Here is an 18,552-nt window from a genome sequence, read left to right on the forward strand (position 1 = left end):
CTAATTAATGTTGCTTGTATGTCCTAAAGTGAGGGTAGCCAACACATTTAAAAATCTTGAGAGTCTTATACTTTGGTTGATTGTTATGGAAGTAAAAGAATGGTGAGGGAAATTGAGGTAAATTAATGTAGGTAGCTTGTTGATTAAGAACATTGTTATTGTAAAGTTGTGGTCCCATAGTTAAATCAGTAATGAAGAACAAGCTATAAGAGTGAGTCCCATTTCCATAAATTTTATATGCTTTTTCTTAATTGTCATATTTTGATTGGAGGTATGTAAAGGAGTATAGCGATCCGAAATGCAGCGGAATTTAAAAATATCTCCTTTAGTGATCCTTATGAATGGGCATGATCAGTGATAGAATCGTTACCTCTTGTGGCGATTGAAACCTTTGATGCAGATCTACGGAGCGATGACGAACGTTGAATGGTGACAACACCTCTACTCACTCCACACGAACGGATTCCTTTAATCTCAGTGCTAGCTGCTACGAATGAAGGCTTTGAGTGAGTGAGAGAGAGAGAGAGAGAGAGAGAAATGAAATTACAACTGCACAACTACTTCTGCACAAGGGTTCTATTTATAGAACCACTTGTGTGGGCTGCAAGCTAAAAAGCCCACTTAAGTGTATGTGGCCCATATCTTACGACATGCCAAAATCACTTAGGCGTGTGGTACCTTACCATATTTCGTATTTTACTTAAGTACACCGTACCTTACGATGTTCTACAATTCACTTAAGTGCATCGTACCTTACGGTGTTCCTTATTTACTCTATCTCTCATCATTCTCTCCTTTTGCATGTGACCCTGTAGGTTTTCGCGACATTAGCAATTATATTAAATCACGTATTTAACATAATAAACAGTGAGCGGTATCTAGCAACACATCACTGCTACCCAAGACATGAAAATGTCATGTGATCTGACAAATCCTTTTGTGATAATACTTATGTGTACAATTACCCTTTTGCCCTTATATCTATATTGAACACAAGGCATAGACCGTTTCATCCTTGTCTAGTTCAATATTGGGCCCGTAGACATTTATCCTATTACACAGGATGGGAAAATTCAATCTAGGTCACCCATGTCCCTCAGTATGCTTCGTGGAGTACCCATCAACTATCTTTATGGTCATCCAGTTACGGACAATGTTTGATCAGCAATAAGGCACTCGACTCTACATCGAGGGTCCATAGTGGTTTCAGGTCGAAGGGTGGTATACACCATGATAAATACTTATGACACTTTGCATAACATTCTATATAGTATTCTCATAGCGGGTCAATCCAGTATAAATATTACTCTTAATATTCATACCTATGTTTAAGACTTGATAACTCCTTATCCATGATTCATGAGATGTAATCATCAGTCTATATACATAGTAGTCTTAATGCTTTAATTTTGTCCCACTTTACAATAAAGCTCGACTACAAATACTTTAAGAATAATGTCCTTATGTTTAATGGGATCTCATGATTAAGTCACACTTGATATATTAAACAAGCTATCTATTCTAAGGACTTTATTAGACAAACATAATAAAGAAAAAGCCTTTTATTATTAATAAATAACTCGATATAAGTACCAAAAGTATTGGCCTCTAGGGCTTACACCAACAGTATGTGCATAAGTAAGTATGTGAAATATGCTAAGGTCATTGAGATATCTTGTGAATCGTCTGAACTCAACACCAAATTCTGATTGAACTTCCTTGATAGGAGCGTTAAATTGTGTTTTGACATAGCTTTGAAATAACTTGAAGGCATTAAAGGTATTACTTTTCTTGCTTCAACATATAGATCCAGTTGTACCTTGCATAGGCATATACAAAAGAAACACAATAAGAGTAGTGACCTCTATATGGAGCAGGTATTGGCCACCATAGATCAATATGTATTAACTCAAACACATTGTTGTATTTGGTTTGGATTAGAGGAGCAAGACTTCTATGAGACTTGCCTTGGACACAAAGATTGCAAAAATTACCATACTTTTTTTACTCAAATGAATATTACACAATGAAAGGACATGATGAAAATCTTTAGAATGAGAATGCCATACTCTATAATCCCATAGAGCCTTGTTATTGATCGGAGAAACAACATTATTTTTCTTAATACTAGCAGTGGTATTATTAACAATATAATACAAATTTTGAGACTTAGTAGAAAAAGGATTAACATAAGGTTCAAAAGAAAGATTCTTGAAGCAGTACAACCCACTCTCATCAAGAAATATTTCAAGAAATATTAAGCTAAATGCCTACAATTTGAAAACAAAATTGTTAGAATGAAACTCAAAATACACTTTGCTTTCTCTAGTAAATTTAGAAATTGAAATAAGATGTCTAGTAATGCTAGGTACATGTATTATTCAAAATTAGGTGAGATTTGGACATGAATTTGAACTTAAGAGTATAGGAACCTATAGATTTAAGAACAAGACTCATTAGGATAGGCATAAGATTGGATATTTTGTAAGTTTAAAAAGCATGAAGTTATGTGGTGTGATGCACCTGAGTCTTGAAACCAAGTCTAAGACTTTATACCTTATGGTACTTTGATTGTGAATTGATGAGTTAAGAGTGTAGTGGCATGTGTTGAAGTAATATCTTGACTTGTCTAATTATCATGGTTTGGATCAATTCCAGTTGAAGCAGATGATTCTCCTTGAGTTTTACTGGTGTAGGCACATAGTATTTATCAAATCTATGCCAATAATCCATGATTGCATTACCCTTCTTGTTGCAAAGTTGGCAAGTTGATCTAATTAACAGTAGTATTAACATGTCTACCATGACCTCTCTCTATAAAGCCACAAGCTCGGCCCCAAAAATGCAGATAGGAGCCTGATCAAGCTTCATTCCAAGCATAGAAATTGTTGGACACATCTTGAGATACATTGGCCTTTGCACTTGGAGTTGAGAGTTCTTGACAATACTTATCCAGTTGGCCTTATTGGATATAGAGCAATGCTTTCATATTATAAATGTATGTATGTCTGATTTTTCCATAAATCATCACGATGAAGGTGTTAGAACAAGATTTTGGTTCCACAATTTATCTCTAAGTTTTGATGATAACAAAGAAAGAAACATTTTGGTACCCTAATAAAAATTTCTAAGTGTGCAAGACTCTAACAAAAAATGAATATGATGAAACAACATCTGACACCACACCAAGTCCAGAAGAGATGACTCGGAGTTAAAGATATCTTATATGACGCTGAATACAAGCATGTCTAAAAGAATCACTCAAAGAATTTGTCATCTAAAGAATTTGGAAACTATGCATCTAAAGACATATGAAAACTCTGAGGATCCTTACATCAGAAGACTTTCTAATTGAAGCCCAGTTAAGAACCTCTGAAGAAGACACAACAGTAACTATCCGAAGATTACAAGATCTGAGAAAAGAATCTGAATTCTGCACACTCTGAATCATACCCAACAAATCAGAATCAAGAACTTAACAAAGAAGTATTTCAAGTATGGTGTGAATCTCTATATGGAAAATATTGAATACTCTCCAAAAACTACTATGGCAAGGACAATACAATTAATGCTATTAAGTCCCATAATTGGTAAGATATCAGCATCAATGCTCCATTCAACGGTATCATTTCCTAGCACTATAAAAAGGCCCAACTATCATCATACCAAAAAATAAAGCTATAACACAAGAATTTTGTACATCAAAATTAAGTCATATACCAAATTCTTGTTTTAAGTCATCACACATGAGTTGTTGCTCTAAGTGTGATCATTGATCATTGTTCTTTTTATGTTCATATTGCTTATCTAGAAGCACCAAACACATTCTTGTAATTATAAAATAGTTGTTATATATTTACTCAAGTGACTTGTGAAGTCTGTAGACTTGAGAGGGCTAAGAGGTCATTGTACTCTTAGACATTTGTTGTAATATTTCTAGACTATTAGATTAAGTCCTTATTGAAGGCGAAATCACCTTGGCCGGGTGGACTGGAGTAGCTTTGATTTTCAAGTGAACCAGGATAAACTTTTGTGTTGTTTGCTATTATCTTTGTGTTTGTAGCATTGATAAAAGTTTTTATTTTCCGTGAAAACAATTCAAACGCCCCTTTCTTGTTTTTCTCTACCTTCAATCGGTATAAGAGCTTCGACTTTGCTATTGATTTTTGAATCTAAGACTTAATAGTGTAGAGAGGTCTAGTGTGAGAAAAACATCATGACTAATACAAATGAAAGAGATAGCTACAATGCTAAACCTCCAGTGTTCGATGGAGAAAAATTCGACTATTGGAAGGACAAAATTGAAAGCTTCTTCCTAGGCTATGATGCTGACCTATGGGACATCGTTACAAATGGTTATAAACCATCTGTATCTGATGCTGCTATTGTCATTAAAATGACTGATGATCAGAAGCATGATTTCAAGAATCACCACAAAGCCAAAACTATTTTGTTGAATGCTATATCCTACAATGAGTACGGAAAAATCACCAATAGGGAAACAACAAAAGAGATCCTTGATTCCTTAAAGACGACTCACGAAGGAAATAATCAAGTTAAAGAGATGAAGCAATTGAGGTAATGCTCTCTAGATTCCAAAATTTAGTTGAAGGTCTCAAGGTTCTGGACAAAGGATACACAACTGCGGATCATGTCAAAAAGATAATTAGAAGTCTTCCAAAGAAGTGGAGACCTATTGTTACTGCTTTAAAACTATCCTAGGATCTGAATAACATAAGCCTTGAAGAACTCATCAGCTCCCTCAGGAGTCATAAGATAGAGCTAGAGGAAGATGAACCTCAAAAGAAAAGAAAATCAGTGGCTCTGAAGTCTAGATCAGAAAGAAGAAAGCCAAAAAGCCAAAAAGGAACAAAGCCTTTCAAGCTGAAGAATAAGACGACAATGACTCTGAAAAGGAAGATTCGGATGATGAAGAAGAGTTATCTCTTTTATCTAGAAGAGTCAAACAACTTTGGAGAAAAAGGAATAACAACTTCAGAAGATCCAAATAGAAGGGAGATCGTTCTGAGTCAACTACCAGAGGCAGACCCAATGAAGAGGTAACCTGTTATGAGTGTAAAGAACCAGGACACTACATAAACGAATGTCCAAAGCTCAAAAAGTTCCAGAAAAGAAGGATTCAAGAAAAACTCTTTCAAAACTAAGAAGGGGCTCATGGCAATCTGAGATGACTCTGAATCTGACGTTTCAGAATCTGACTCTGAAGTGGAACAAGCAAATGTTGCATTCATGGCAATCACATTTCGAAGTTCATCCGAAAAGGAATCTGACTCTGAAGAGGTATTTTCTGATTTCTTTCGCTCTGATCTAGAAGCCTTTTTATCAGAATCTCTAATCTCTTATCATATGCTTCGACAGAAATTCAAGATCCTAAAAAGGGTCCATGAAGAAACTATTGAAGAGTGTGATAAGCTTGAGAAAGAAGTTTTTGAACTTAAAGGAAACATTTTTGTCCTTGAAAAATAAAATGAATTTTCCACCAAAAAATGTTTAAAACTTGAAGAAACTCTTTCCAAAGCTCCACCAACTTCTGACACCATCATATATAAATATGAAAAAGCTTTTCAGAAATTTCTGAAAAATAGGCTTGAAAGAAGCAAAATGGATTCTATGATTTATGGTGTTAGTCACAATAAGAAAAGAGGAATTGGATACGACTCTGATGAAGTTGAGCAAATACCTTATGCAGAATACAAACCTAAATCTCCTTTTTCTTATCATTACACAGACACACAAACACAAAGATTTAATAATGCCAAAAAACCCAAAGTTTCCAAAAACTCTGGGAGGACTAATCATAAAGGACCCAAAAGATTCTGGGTACCAAAAGATAAAATAGTATATATTGCAGATATCTTGTGCATCAGAGTTAAATCACTAATCATGGTACATGGACTCTGGATGCTCGCGACACATGACGGGAGGAAAGCATATGTTCAAAAGCTTGGAACTTATAGACTCTGGCTTCACGGGTTTTGGAGGAAATCAGAAAGGAAGAGTCAGAGGATCTGGAACGGTTGGTAATGGATATCTTACCTCTATTTCTTATGTTCTTTACATAGAAGGATTAATGCATAACTTGTTATCCATAAGTCAATTAAGTGAAAATGGTTATGGTATAATCTTCAATAAAAAAACATGAAAAACTATTAATCAGAAAAATGACACAATCATATTCACTAGTAAGAGGAAGAACAACATTTATAAAATTAAGCTTTCAGATCTCAAAGATCAAAATGTAAAATGTTTAATGTCCGTAAATGAAGAGCAATGGGTGTGGCATAAACGCTTAGGTCACATTAGCATGAGGAGGATTTCTCAGCTAAATACACTTGAGTTAGTCAGAGGCCTACTTAAGCTGAAGTTTTCTCCAGATGCTCTTTGTGAGGCATGTCAGAAGGGAACATTTTCCAAAATAAATTTCAAAAATAAAAATGTTGTTTCTACCTCTAAGACTCTGGAACTTCTTCACATTGACTTGTTTGGACTTGCTAAGACAACGTCAGTCAATGGTAAGAAGTATGGACTTGTCATTATTGATGATTATAGTCGTTGGACATGGGTAAAATTCCTAAGATACAAGAATGAGTCACACTCTGTGTTTACTAGTTTCTTCTTAAAAGTGCAAAATGAATTTGATTCTAATATCATCAGAGTCAGAAGTGATCATGGTGGTGAATTCAAAAACTAACTTTTTGAAGAGCTTTTTGATTCTAATGGAATATCCCATGATTTCTCTTGTCCTAGAACTCCACAACAAAATGGAGTTGTAGAAAGGAAGAATAAGACTCTCCAAGAAATGCTCAGAACCATGATCAATGAAACAAATGTTGCTAAGAAGTTCTGGGCTGAAGCTATGAATACCACGTGTTATATTCAGAATATAATATCTATTAGGCCTATTCTGGAGAAGACTCCTTATGAACTGTGCAAGGGAAGAAAATCCAACATTTCCTATTTTCATCCCTTTGGATGTTCTTGTTTTATCTTAAACACTAAAGATAATCTAAACAAGTTTGACTCTAAAGCACAAAAAAGTATTATGCTGGGATACTCATAATGATCTAAAGGTTAGAGAGTATACAATACAGAAACACTAATTGCGGAAGAATCAATACATGTCAGATTTGATGATAAACTTGACTCTGAAAAGTAAAACCTAGTTGAGAACTTTGCATAATTGGAGATAACACTTGCAGGTTCTGATGAAAAGACTAAAGAATCTGAAGAAGCAGAAAAGGGAACGTCAGAAACACCCGAAGTCACAGTAAATCAGAAAAGATCAAGAAATAGACAAATTGTTTCTGAAGAATTGATTATTGGGAACAAAAATGAACCTATTAGAACAAGATCAACATTCAAAAGTTTTGAAGAAACACTTATGAGACTAGAATCTCTGATAGAGCCAACATCCTGTGAAGAAGCACTTCAAGACAAAGAATGGATTCTGGCAATGGAAGAAGAACTTGATCAATTTGCAAAGAACGATGTCTGGGATCTTGTACCAAAACCTAAGGGAACCCACGTGATTGGAAATAAATGAGTGTACAGAAACAAACTCAATGAAAATGATGAAGTGGTCAGAAACAAAGCACGACTGGTGGCACAAGGTTACAGTCAACAAGAAGGTAGTGACCACAATGAAACCTTTTCTCCAGTCTCCAGGTTAGAATCTATCTGTCTACTTGTATCTTTTATTGTAAATTACTTCATTAAAAATATCAGATGGATGTCAAAAGTGCGTTTCTGAATGGATATATTTCAGAAGAGGTGTATGTTAATCAGCCTCCTGGTTTTGAAAACTCAATATCCAGAACATGTTTTTAAACTGAAAAAAACTCTTTATGGTCTGAAAACAAGCTCATATAGCTTGGTGTGAAAGACTAAGTTCTTTTCTTCTGGAAAATGATTTTATCAGAGGCAAAGTTGATTCTACTATCTTCTGTAAAAAAATAAAAAACGACCTTATGATCCGTCAGATACATGTTGATGACATAATTTTTAGTTCTGCTAACCCCTCTGTCTGTCAAGAATTTTTTGAGCTAATGCAGGCTGAATTCGAAATGAGTCTGATGCAAGAACTAAAGTTCTTTCTGAGAATCCAAATCAATCAAACATCAGATGATACTTATGTATATCAAAGCAAATACATAAAAGACATTTTGAAGAAGTTTGAAATTTCAGAAAGCAAACCAGCAAAGACTCATATGCATCCCACTTGCATTCTGAGAACGAACAGGTAAGTCAAAAGGTTTGTCAAAAACTCTATCATCGTATGATAGGTTCTCTTCTCTATATTACTAATACACGTACAAATATATTATTCAGCGTTTGTCTCTGTGCCAGATTCCAGTCAGATCCAAGGGAATCTCACTTAACTATTGTTAAGAGAATCCTAAGGTATCTGAAAGGAACACCTAACCTGGGTCTGATGTATAAGAAAACAACAATGTAAGACCCCTATTTTGGCCCTAAGATCCCTCATGTTATCTCATCATATGCATTAGCATTAGGATCACCACTTGGCATCCTCCTGACCCCTCATTCATTGGGTTTACATTGGGAAAGATCACCAAGCACGTTTTTTATTGTATCATACTTCATTTTCTATTATTTACTAACCAAAATATCAAAACTATGTCAATGTATAGTTTGTTGCTTTTGTAGGTAGTGTGTGTGCTCACCTTTGCTCTATCAAGCTCATATTTAGGGTTTAAGACCCTCAAAGCAAGGAGCTCAATCAAGAATTGATCCAAATTGGCTCTAAGTATAATATATGGATCATCATGATCTTCACATGTTATTTTGATCAAGAAATCATTAAGAATTTGGAGTTGGTTTGCCTTGGAAACCCTAATTCATATGGGTATCTTGTGTGACTTCTTCAATAAGTTTCTTCAACAATTGATCAAATATTTCAAGGGATAGTTCACATTACATCATCATATGCATATATTATTATCCATGAGTCCCAAAAATCAAGATAATGTCAAGCTAGCAAGTTGGTTCATGGTGGTTGAGCAGAGAAAGTCAACTGACCAAAACTGGGGTTCCCTAGACCCTATCTCCTACAATGTTTGTCATATGAAAATGATTCCAAGATGAACTCTACTCTAAATTACATTCCAAACACCTTTAATGTTGAGGTCAAGAGCTAGTTTTGCTTAGAAAGTCATTTTTTATGGTGAAATATTATAGGTCATTTTGTCTGAACCCTAATTTGGAGGTCAACTTCCCAAGAGCATAACTTGCTCAATTTTTATGAGATGAAAGCCATTCAAAATGAATGATCCAATTCAAGATGTCTACTTCAAGTTTTATGTTTTAAGGAAGTACAAATTCAACTTGAAAATTCATGTGCCAAGAGGAAACATTATAGGTCATTTTAGACCAATACCATTGAACAAGTGATTTTCCTCAACTTCTAAAATGAATAACTCCTTCATGCCAAATCCAAATGAGGTCAAAGTTTTGACCAAATTGAAGAAGTTTGAAAGAGATACAACTTTGATGAAGGAAATTTTCTCATTTGAAGTCCATAGAAAAAGTTATCCATGGTGGAAGAAGTGAACATTTGACTTAGGACTTAGAAAATTTTCAAATATGTTTGATTTCCCAAAATTCCACCTCATAATTCATCATGATCCAAGCTTCAGATGAAAAAGTGTTGAACATGAAAGTTGTTACCCTTGGTCTCGCCTTTCCAAAAAGTCCAAGATCATCTCATTTAGATCATAGTTGAGGGACTTGCGCATGGCTTCATTATGGGAAGTGTTTTGGCAAGATTAGATTTCAAGTGATCAAATTCTTTTGCATTGTTCCACATGACTGATTTAGTACACTTTGCACACGAATTAAGAGTTGATTGCATCATTCCTAAGGCCCAAATCATTGCTAATACATCCATGCAAGGAGATTTCTAAAATTGGCCAAATTTCAAGTGGTGCAACTATCAAGTGCATTTCCTATTTAAACAAGCTTAAGGCTTCAGATTCATCATAAACACCTTGCCCAAGCTTTGTTAGACTGATTCAAACCCCCACTGCCATAGAATTTCTGAAGATTTCTCTTGAAATCGAGCTTAAACTTCATCTTCTGTTTAGAAGTTCAAACTCCAGAAATTCACTTCCCTTTTCATCTCAATTGGTTTCTACAAGCAAGAGGAAGAGAAAGCACTCAAATCCAAATCAAGATCAAGTGGAATTAGATCAACTTGAAGGTGATTTTTCAGAAACTCTTTCTCTTTGATTCTCTCTCAATTCTTCATCATTCTTGTTGATTTTTGGTTGTCTGAAGTCCTATCAATGTAGGAAAGAAAATTGAGTTGCTTTGAGCTCAAATCGAAGCAACTCAGTTCATGATCCTCAAAATTCAAATCCCTGTATCTTTTTATATACTTGGAATTGGACAAAATTAAGGTCAGATTCGAGCTCCTGAGCATTTTTTCTTTAAATCCATGTTTACTTTTTCATTTTGGTGATGGTTGATGGTGGACTAGTCTGGTGAGGTCCACCAGAGAAGAAGACCAGAGCTTTGGTTCCGGTGATGTATTGTCATGCATCTCAACCACATGATCCAGTTTAAATGTTTTAATCTCAAGTGTTGCTTTTGATTACCAAGTATATGCCGCGTTGACTACGGTGCATCATGGAACGTGCGCTTATCACCATCTGATTTGCCACCTCATTTAATGAGGGAGATCAGATGGTTCTCTTTTTTTTGAATTTATGATTATTTTATTTAATTTCTTATTTTTAATTAATTCATATTAATTTCATTATTAATCCAAAAAATATGGGACTTTCACCAAAAAAATTCAAATATTTTTCTCTTTCATTTTCTTAATTAAAAGTATTTTTTGTATTAGTTTTGATATTTTTCATGATTTAATTGTTTTTGTGCATATTTTTAATTATTTAAAAATACTTCTGACTTTTCAAAAATAATGAAACTTTTTGTCCAAGGTCCTTTGACCTTCATTGACCTAGGATAAATCTCTTGGCCATTTATTTGGTGTTTTGAAGAGGTTTTAGGTTTTTGATCAAACATAATTTAATTTAAATGCATTTTAATTTGATTTTTAATTGATTAATTGTATAGAAATTGTGTTGAGCCATTTTTATTGACTTGTGAAGTTTAACTATGTGTTTGGGCCTTGATCAAGGTTGATTTGACTTTTGTTGGATTAAAATCATTGGATTTAGGGGAGTGATGAAATGTACATTTCATCTTCCAAAATGAATGGATGATTTTAATTTGATAAAATTCCTCCCATGACCAATTTGTGTTTATCTCATCTCCCTTCCCTCTTCATCTTCAATCCTATTCTATCTCATCCTTCTCATTGACCAATGAAGTCTCAATATCCTAAGGCTAACTGGTTCATCAATAACTTTGTGTTAGATGAACCAATACAAGTATGGATGAGATTAGGTCCATCCTTTGATCATTTTCTTTTTGTATGTGATATGTTTTAGGAGTATGGTTCATTATACCATATCTATAACATGCATTAACATCAAAATTTATATTGCCCCGCCTCAGATAGTTGTGACTTCTACATAAGTCCAATTACGATTGCTTAACATAGCGCTAAATTTTGACCCAAAAGGCATAGCATTCTAGTAAGTGAGATTGTAAGTCTCCCCATTTTCATGGTATTGTATGGAAACTTGGCCTTTTTTCCTTCCTTTGGAAGATGTCTTGGTTCAAGGATATATGCCTGTGAATAGAGGGTTGAGTGTTCTCCAAAGAATGACTTAATCAATTGAAAAGCAAAAACTCCACTAACATCTAATCAACTAACATTTGACTAACCTTTATTATAATTGCTTTTAATTTCAAGTCCTTTACTTTATGCAATTTAAATTCAAGTCATTTATCATTTCATTTTCCATTTTACATATCGTTTTACTTGTTTATGATTATGCCATTTTTTCTTTGCTCACTTGAGCCATATATTGTGGTTGTATATATTTGTCTGTGTATCTTGTTTGTGTTTGTGGTCTTAGGACCTTAAAGTACGTAATAAACAACAAAAAACCCTAAAAAATGTTTGTGTGGACTGTTGGATTTGATCTGACCTTTGGACTTATAATTAGGCAACATTCCTATGCAAAATGACTTGGCCAATGCCAATATTTTTGAAACCAAGTTATTGTGAGGTGAGATTTCATCTGATGCAAATATTAAGATCCTTTTGAGTTTATCTGCTACATGATCTTGATGCTAATGTTACTTTGAACCTGTGTCTAATGCCTTATTCTGAGCCATTCAAGGAGTATGTCATCTGATACATGGGAAGATCAAGAAGAAGACCATGAAGTTTCTTGCTTGGATGTGGCCATCTTTATTTGATGCCTTGCTCTTCATCTTGCTACTTGTTTATTGATATTACTTGATTTTAAAGTCCAAAGGAAAAGTGGGTTTCAATATGACATTCTTGTCTATTGGATTGCATCCCATTGGTTAGATCTTTTCAACTCTTAACTTTTAAATTTTTTCTTAGGATTAGTCTCTTCATCTGCTCCCACTTCTTAAATTTCAAATCTCTCCCTCTTTTCAAAATCTTCTTTTCTTGTGATTTCTAAACTTACACTTTATTGCAAATTAGAAACTTTGGCCTTATGCCATTGCATTTTTTAACCCCTTTTCTTAATCAAACTTGTAAATGAATCTAACCATATTGACTAAAAATTTCAAAAGACAAAAAGAACTAACACTCATTCAAACTCTTTTAGGCCCTTTGTGCCTCCTTTAAACTGAAATTTTTTTTAAAAGCAATTCACTCACTTTGGAATTGTTACCACAAATTACGAGGTTTTGATCCCTCATTTTTATGTTGGTACGTAGGCACAAGTCCGAAGGTCTTGTCAAACACAAAATTATAATTAATGAATTCTTTTCTCATCCCCACACTCTATTTATTGCAAACATCTTTTATACCAAAAACACATACACACATAAAAAAGGGCTCCCTAGGAGTACCTATGACACTTTGGGTACTAACACCTTCCCTCTGTGTAACCAACCCCCTTATTTGTAATCTCTGGCATTTTTTAGTTTTGATTTGAAAACTTCTTATCTTTGGGTTTTGTTCGTACTTTTCCCTTTTCCTTTAGAAATAATAAAAGCGCGGTGGCAACTCTGGTTTTATTGAGGTTAAGTTTATCCATAGCTTAATTGTCATGAATCTACATAAATTAAGTGGCGACTATGCTGGGGAATAGTCCTCAGTGGGTTTAGCCTACTTTTTTATGTGTATATATTTGTATATTTGATGCTTGTATATTTGTTTTGTGTGATATAATCTGCTTGTTGTGCTTGGTGATCTCTGAGTGGTGAGATAAGTTTTAACCCTAACTTGTGTGCAATTAAGATAAGAGGATGGTATAGTCAGGTTCGACTTGTGTGGAGTAGTCCTTAACAAGTTGGCTGGAGACCCGTCTACTCAATGGAGACCCTTTTGGAGCTATTAATGTCACACAAGTTATTTGTGGTTAGACATTACTTTCTCTGATTTGGGGTCCGAGAAGCTAAGGACCGTAGAACATTGATAACGCGAAAATGTATCGTATTTTTGGCTTCATATGCATTACTTTTTACTTGATTAACACTTATTATTATGCAGTATTTTATGTTTATTGCAGGTATTTATCGATTAAAAGGTTTCAAGCACGCAAAATGGAAAATATCTTAAAGGAAAGAAAAAGAGAAGAAAATGGAGAAAAATATAGAGAATAGGCCACCATACCTAATGGGTTTGTGGCGCCCATCATCTAGGGTGTTTGGCGCCCGCCAGATGACCCAAAGAGGATGGTGGCGCCCGCCACAAAGAACGGAGATGTGGCGCTCGCCATGGAGTCAAAGACTAGGGTTGTGGCAACCGCCACAACCTGGTCTTCCCTATTATTTATCCAAGTTTTTAGCCACGAATCCACTCACCTTTAGCTACAGTTTAGGAGAGTGGAAAATATATAAGAAGGGTAGTTTTCTACACGTCGGGCTCTCTCTCTCTCTCTCTCTCTCTCTCTCTCTTTCTCTCTCTCTTCTTCCAGTTTTCAATCTACGGATTATTTTTAGTCAGAATTATTTTCTTTTAGTTTCCTAGGCAGTTTTTCCTACTTTGTAACAGTGATAGTTTCTCCACCTTGGGGACTATTGCGATTTATTATTTACGCATTTGAATTTAATTGTAACGGTTACTCATTGCCAAAGCCTACCGACATTATTTTATTCAAAGAATCAAGATTCAGTTCCAGTTCTCAATTCGTAATCCAGGTTTTATTTTGATTACTATTTTATTTATTTATGCCTTATTGCATATTTAATTTTCCAAATACAATGTCTGTTACCAGATCTATGTCCGGCAAACCCTTAGGTATCGGTATGTAAAGACCGTCGAAACGACGGGATTCGTAAATAATTGGTGTCAGTTTTTATAAAACTTATTTTTCCAGTTTTTAGTTTCTTGTTTTAATCAAACTGTTTTTCGTACGAGAGTACAAAATAAACTAAGGTTACGGTCAACAAGAACGAGAGTTTGAGATTTTAACTAGATAGCTGAAACTAGGCATTAATCCTAAACACATCGAGAGCGCTTTAGGATTAATTAGACTTTATTCATATTCAAAAATTACTTTTAAATTCAAAATGAGACTCCAAAAGCCAAGCATTCTGGTTTAGGAGTATGGTTATAGTCAATAAAAACGAGAGTGTGAGACTAAGTCCTTTCTATAAATAATTTCTACTGAAGAATATTTTAACCAATAAGATTACACATACTATCTATCGGATCCCCGAAGGTTGATGCGTTACATACCGATATCCCCTCTAACTCATATCTTTATTAATATTCTATTTACGTTATAGTTATTTCTCTTCATCCCTCCAATCTTAGAACGATCATCGGCCTTAGATTTACATAGTAACATTAGATAACGATACATTCGATTATTAGTCCTTGTGGGTTCGATAATCTTTAAAACTACGTGATAGGACTGTGCACTTGCAGTCACGATTCCCATAGACTTACTAAGTCGCGATCAAGTTTTTGGCACCGTTGTCGGGGACTAATTTAGTCGATATCGTAACTCCAGTGTTTCCCGGTATAGACTAAGGCAAACAATTCTTTTTCCCTTTCTACATTTGTCGAGTGTATGCCAAGTACTCTCTCTCAAGGCGAGAAAATAAATCTACAGTTCGACGAACCTGAGCTTTATCTTAAATTAGAACGCCGGATACGAGACTTGATACGGGAACATCGTATCAAGCTAAATCTTCCTGACCTTAACATCCCTACTTATGAATCAGTCATTCAACTAGAGATGGCCGAAGGAGTGCAAAACCGTCCTCTTAAGTACTATGCAATCCCTTCGCAGGATGAACCACATAACAGCATTGTTGCCCCTGCCATCGAGGCTAATAATTTTGAGCTAAAACCTTCGTTGTTGTCAGCTGTACAGCAAAACCAATTTTCAGGTAGTCCCACGGAGGACCCGAACCTACATTTGTCAGTATTTTTGCAATACGCAGACACAGTGAAAGCGAATGGTGTCATCCCGGAAGCTATAAAACTACGTCTTTTCCCATTTTCATTAAGAGATTGAGCTAGAGCTTGGCTCTAGTCTCTACCATCCAACTCTGTCACTACGTGGAACGAATTGAAGAAAGTCTTCTTAGCCCTATATTTCCTACCTAGTAAGACGACTATACTAAGATCCCAAATAAACGAGTTTAAACAAAAGGATAATGAATCACTTTTTGAAGCTTGGGAGAGATACAAAGACATGATGAGGCTTTGTCCACATCACGGTCTAGAAGAATGGTTGATCATCCATACCTTTTACAACGGTCTCTTGTACAATACAAGATTGACAATAGACGTCGCCGCAGGTGGCGCACTGATGGATAAACCATACAATGAGGCCTATCAACTCATCGAAAGTATGGCCCAGAATCATTACCAATGGGGAAGCGAAAGAACTTCTGTAGAGAAACCTCAAACGAAGGACGACATGTACGAATTAAGCAGTCTTGACCATGTCAATGCCAAGGTAGATTCTCTTACTCTAAAGATAGACAGCTTGACCATAACACCAGCAGCCACCGTGGCTACCGTAGCACCAAACTGCAAGATATGTAGATTTCAAGGGCATACTTCCCCAGAATGTCAACTCTTAACAGGAAACTCCACAGACCAGGTGAACTATGCTCAAGGAAACCCTTACTCAAACACTTATAACCCAGGTTGGAAGAACCATCCTAACTTTTCGTACAAAAACAATAATGCATTGTATGCACCTAACCAAGCTCCTGCTGTACCACCAGGATATCATAAAGCTGCCACAAATACTTTAAATGCTCCTAGGAAATCAAACTTAGAAATAATGATGGAAAACTTCATAGCTAGCCAAGCCCAAACAAATAAGGATTTCCTAAATCAAAACATACACACTAGTGAGCAAATCAAGTAGTTAGCAAACAAGGTAGACGCATTAGCCACCCACAACAAAATCTTGGAAACACAAATCTCGTAAGTGGCTCAACAACAAGCACCTACTGCTGCTCCTGCAGGCACATTTCCTAGAAAGTCGCAACCAAACCCGAAAGGTCATGCAAATGCTATTATACTACGAAGTGGGACAGAACTAGATGGACCGACCGACCCTAGAACTCAAAACCCATCCATGCATCAAGGTCTCGGTAAGGGAACTGAGAAGGAAGACGAACAAGAGGAAGATAAAAACGAAGAGGCCGTAGAGAAAGAAGAACCCTATGTGCCTCCACCACCGTATAAACCCCTTATCCCTTATCCTCAAAGACTTGTTAAATCTAAAAGTGTAGGATAATTTAAAAAATTTGTAGAGCTTCTAAAACAATTGAATATCACAATACCCTTTACAAAAACCATCACTCAAATGCCCTAATATGCTAAGTTTCTCAAAGAAATCTTATCTAACAAGAAGAAGATAGAGGATAACAAAACTGTTACACTTACTGCTGAGTGTAGCGCCATAATACAAAATAATATGCCTCTTAAGCTGAAAGACCCAGGTAGTTTCTCCATACCCTATGTAATTGGAACGTTTGTCATCGACAAAGCACTATGCGACTTAGGAGCCAGTATTAGTTTAATCCCCTTGTCCATACGCGAAACGCTAAAAATGGGAGAACTAAGTCCTACGAGGATGTTCGTACAACTTGCAGATTGTTCTGTTAAATTTCCCGTAGGTATGCTAGAAAACATTCTGGTGCACATAGGACAATTCTATATTCCTATTGATTTTATAATCATGGATATAAAAGAGGTTTCCAACATCCTTATCATCTTAGGAAGACCATTCCTAGCTACAGTCAGAGCTATTATAGATGTTAAGAAAGGCAAGATAATCTTTGAAGTTGGTGAGGAAAAAGTTGAATTCATTTTGACACAATTCATAAAGGCACCAGTTATAGACGATACCTGTTGTCTACTAGATGTCATCGACGAATGCATAAGAGAGATGGAGAATGAACAAACATCATACTCCAAAATACTGAAAATTCCAAGGCCTCCCACTTTTGAAGATGAAAATTTAAGTAAGGAATACCAAGATGACAGCCTAAGCGAATGCCTAGCACTAACGCCCGATCATATGCCTTGCCCAAAGAAACCAACCCTAGAACTTAAGATGTTACCCAAAAATCTAAGGTATGAATTCCTAGACACTGAACTTGAGCGACCTGTAATAGTAAATGCAAACTTAGGGCAGATAGAGACCGAAAAGCTTCTACACGTTTTGAGAAAATACCCCACTGCTTTAGGCTACAATATCTCAGATCTAAAAGGAATAAGCCCTTCCATATGCATGCATCGCATAATGCTAGAGGAAGACAGTAAGACCTCTAGAGAACATCAAATAAGGATAAATCCCATTCTAAGTGATGTAGTAAAGAAAGAAGTGCAAAAACTATTAGAAGCAGGTATTATCTACCTGATATCCGATAGTCAATGGGTCAGCCCAGTACATGTCGTGCCAAAGAAGGGAGGCGTCACAGTTGTGAGTAATGAAAAAGGAGAATCTATAGCACAAAGAGTGATTACTGGAAGTAGAATATGTATTGACTAAAGAAAATTAAAAAAAGCCACTCAGAAGGATCATTTTCCTTTACCGTTTATCGATCAAATGCTTGAAAGATTGGCTAAGCATTCTCACTTCTGCTACCTAGACGGTTATTCGGGATGTTTCCAAATTCCTATTCATCTCGACGACCAAGAGAAAACGACCTTCACATGCCCCTATGGTACATTCGCCTACCGACGAATGCCATTCGGACTGTGTAACGCTCTTGCAACATTCCAAAGATGCATGATGTCAATTTTCGCTGAGTTCATAGATGACATCATGGAAGTCTTCATGGATAATTTCTCTGTATGCGGACAGAGCTTTGAAGGTTGCTTATCAAATCTTGAAATGGTACTAAAAAGATGCGTAAAAGTGAACCTCATGCTAAACTGGGAAAAATGCCATTTCATGGTTCGACAAGGAA

At 35.7% G+C, this 18,552-nt stretch overlaps 1 non-coding gene across 1 annotated transcript; it reads right to left on the reverse strand.

Moving 5' to 3' along the window:
- Nucleotides 1-15,731: 15,731 nt before the first annotated feature.
- Nucleotides 15,732-15,838, reverse strand: LOC127133104 (small nucleolar RNA R71). The gene has a single exon (XR_007807098.1). It is a non-coding gene; the product is annotated as a small nucleolar RNA R71 (small nucleolar RNA).
- Nucleotides 15,839-18,552: the final 2,714 nt, after the last annotated feature.

This window comes from Lathyrus oleraceus, chromosome 3 (genome assembly GCF_024323335.1).
Source record: "Lathyrus oleraceus cultivar Zhongwan6 chromosome 3, CAAS_Psat_ZW6_1.0, whole genome shotgun sequence".
Taxonomy (NCBI): domain Eukaryota; kingdom Viridiplantae; phylum Streptophyta; class Magnoliopsida; order Fabales; family Fabaceae; genus Lathyrus; species Lathyrus oleraceus.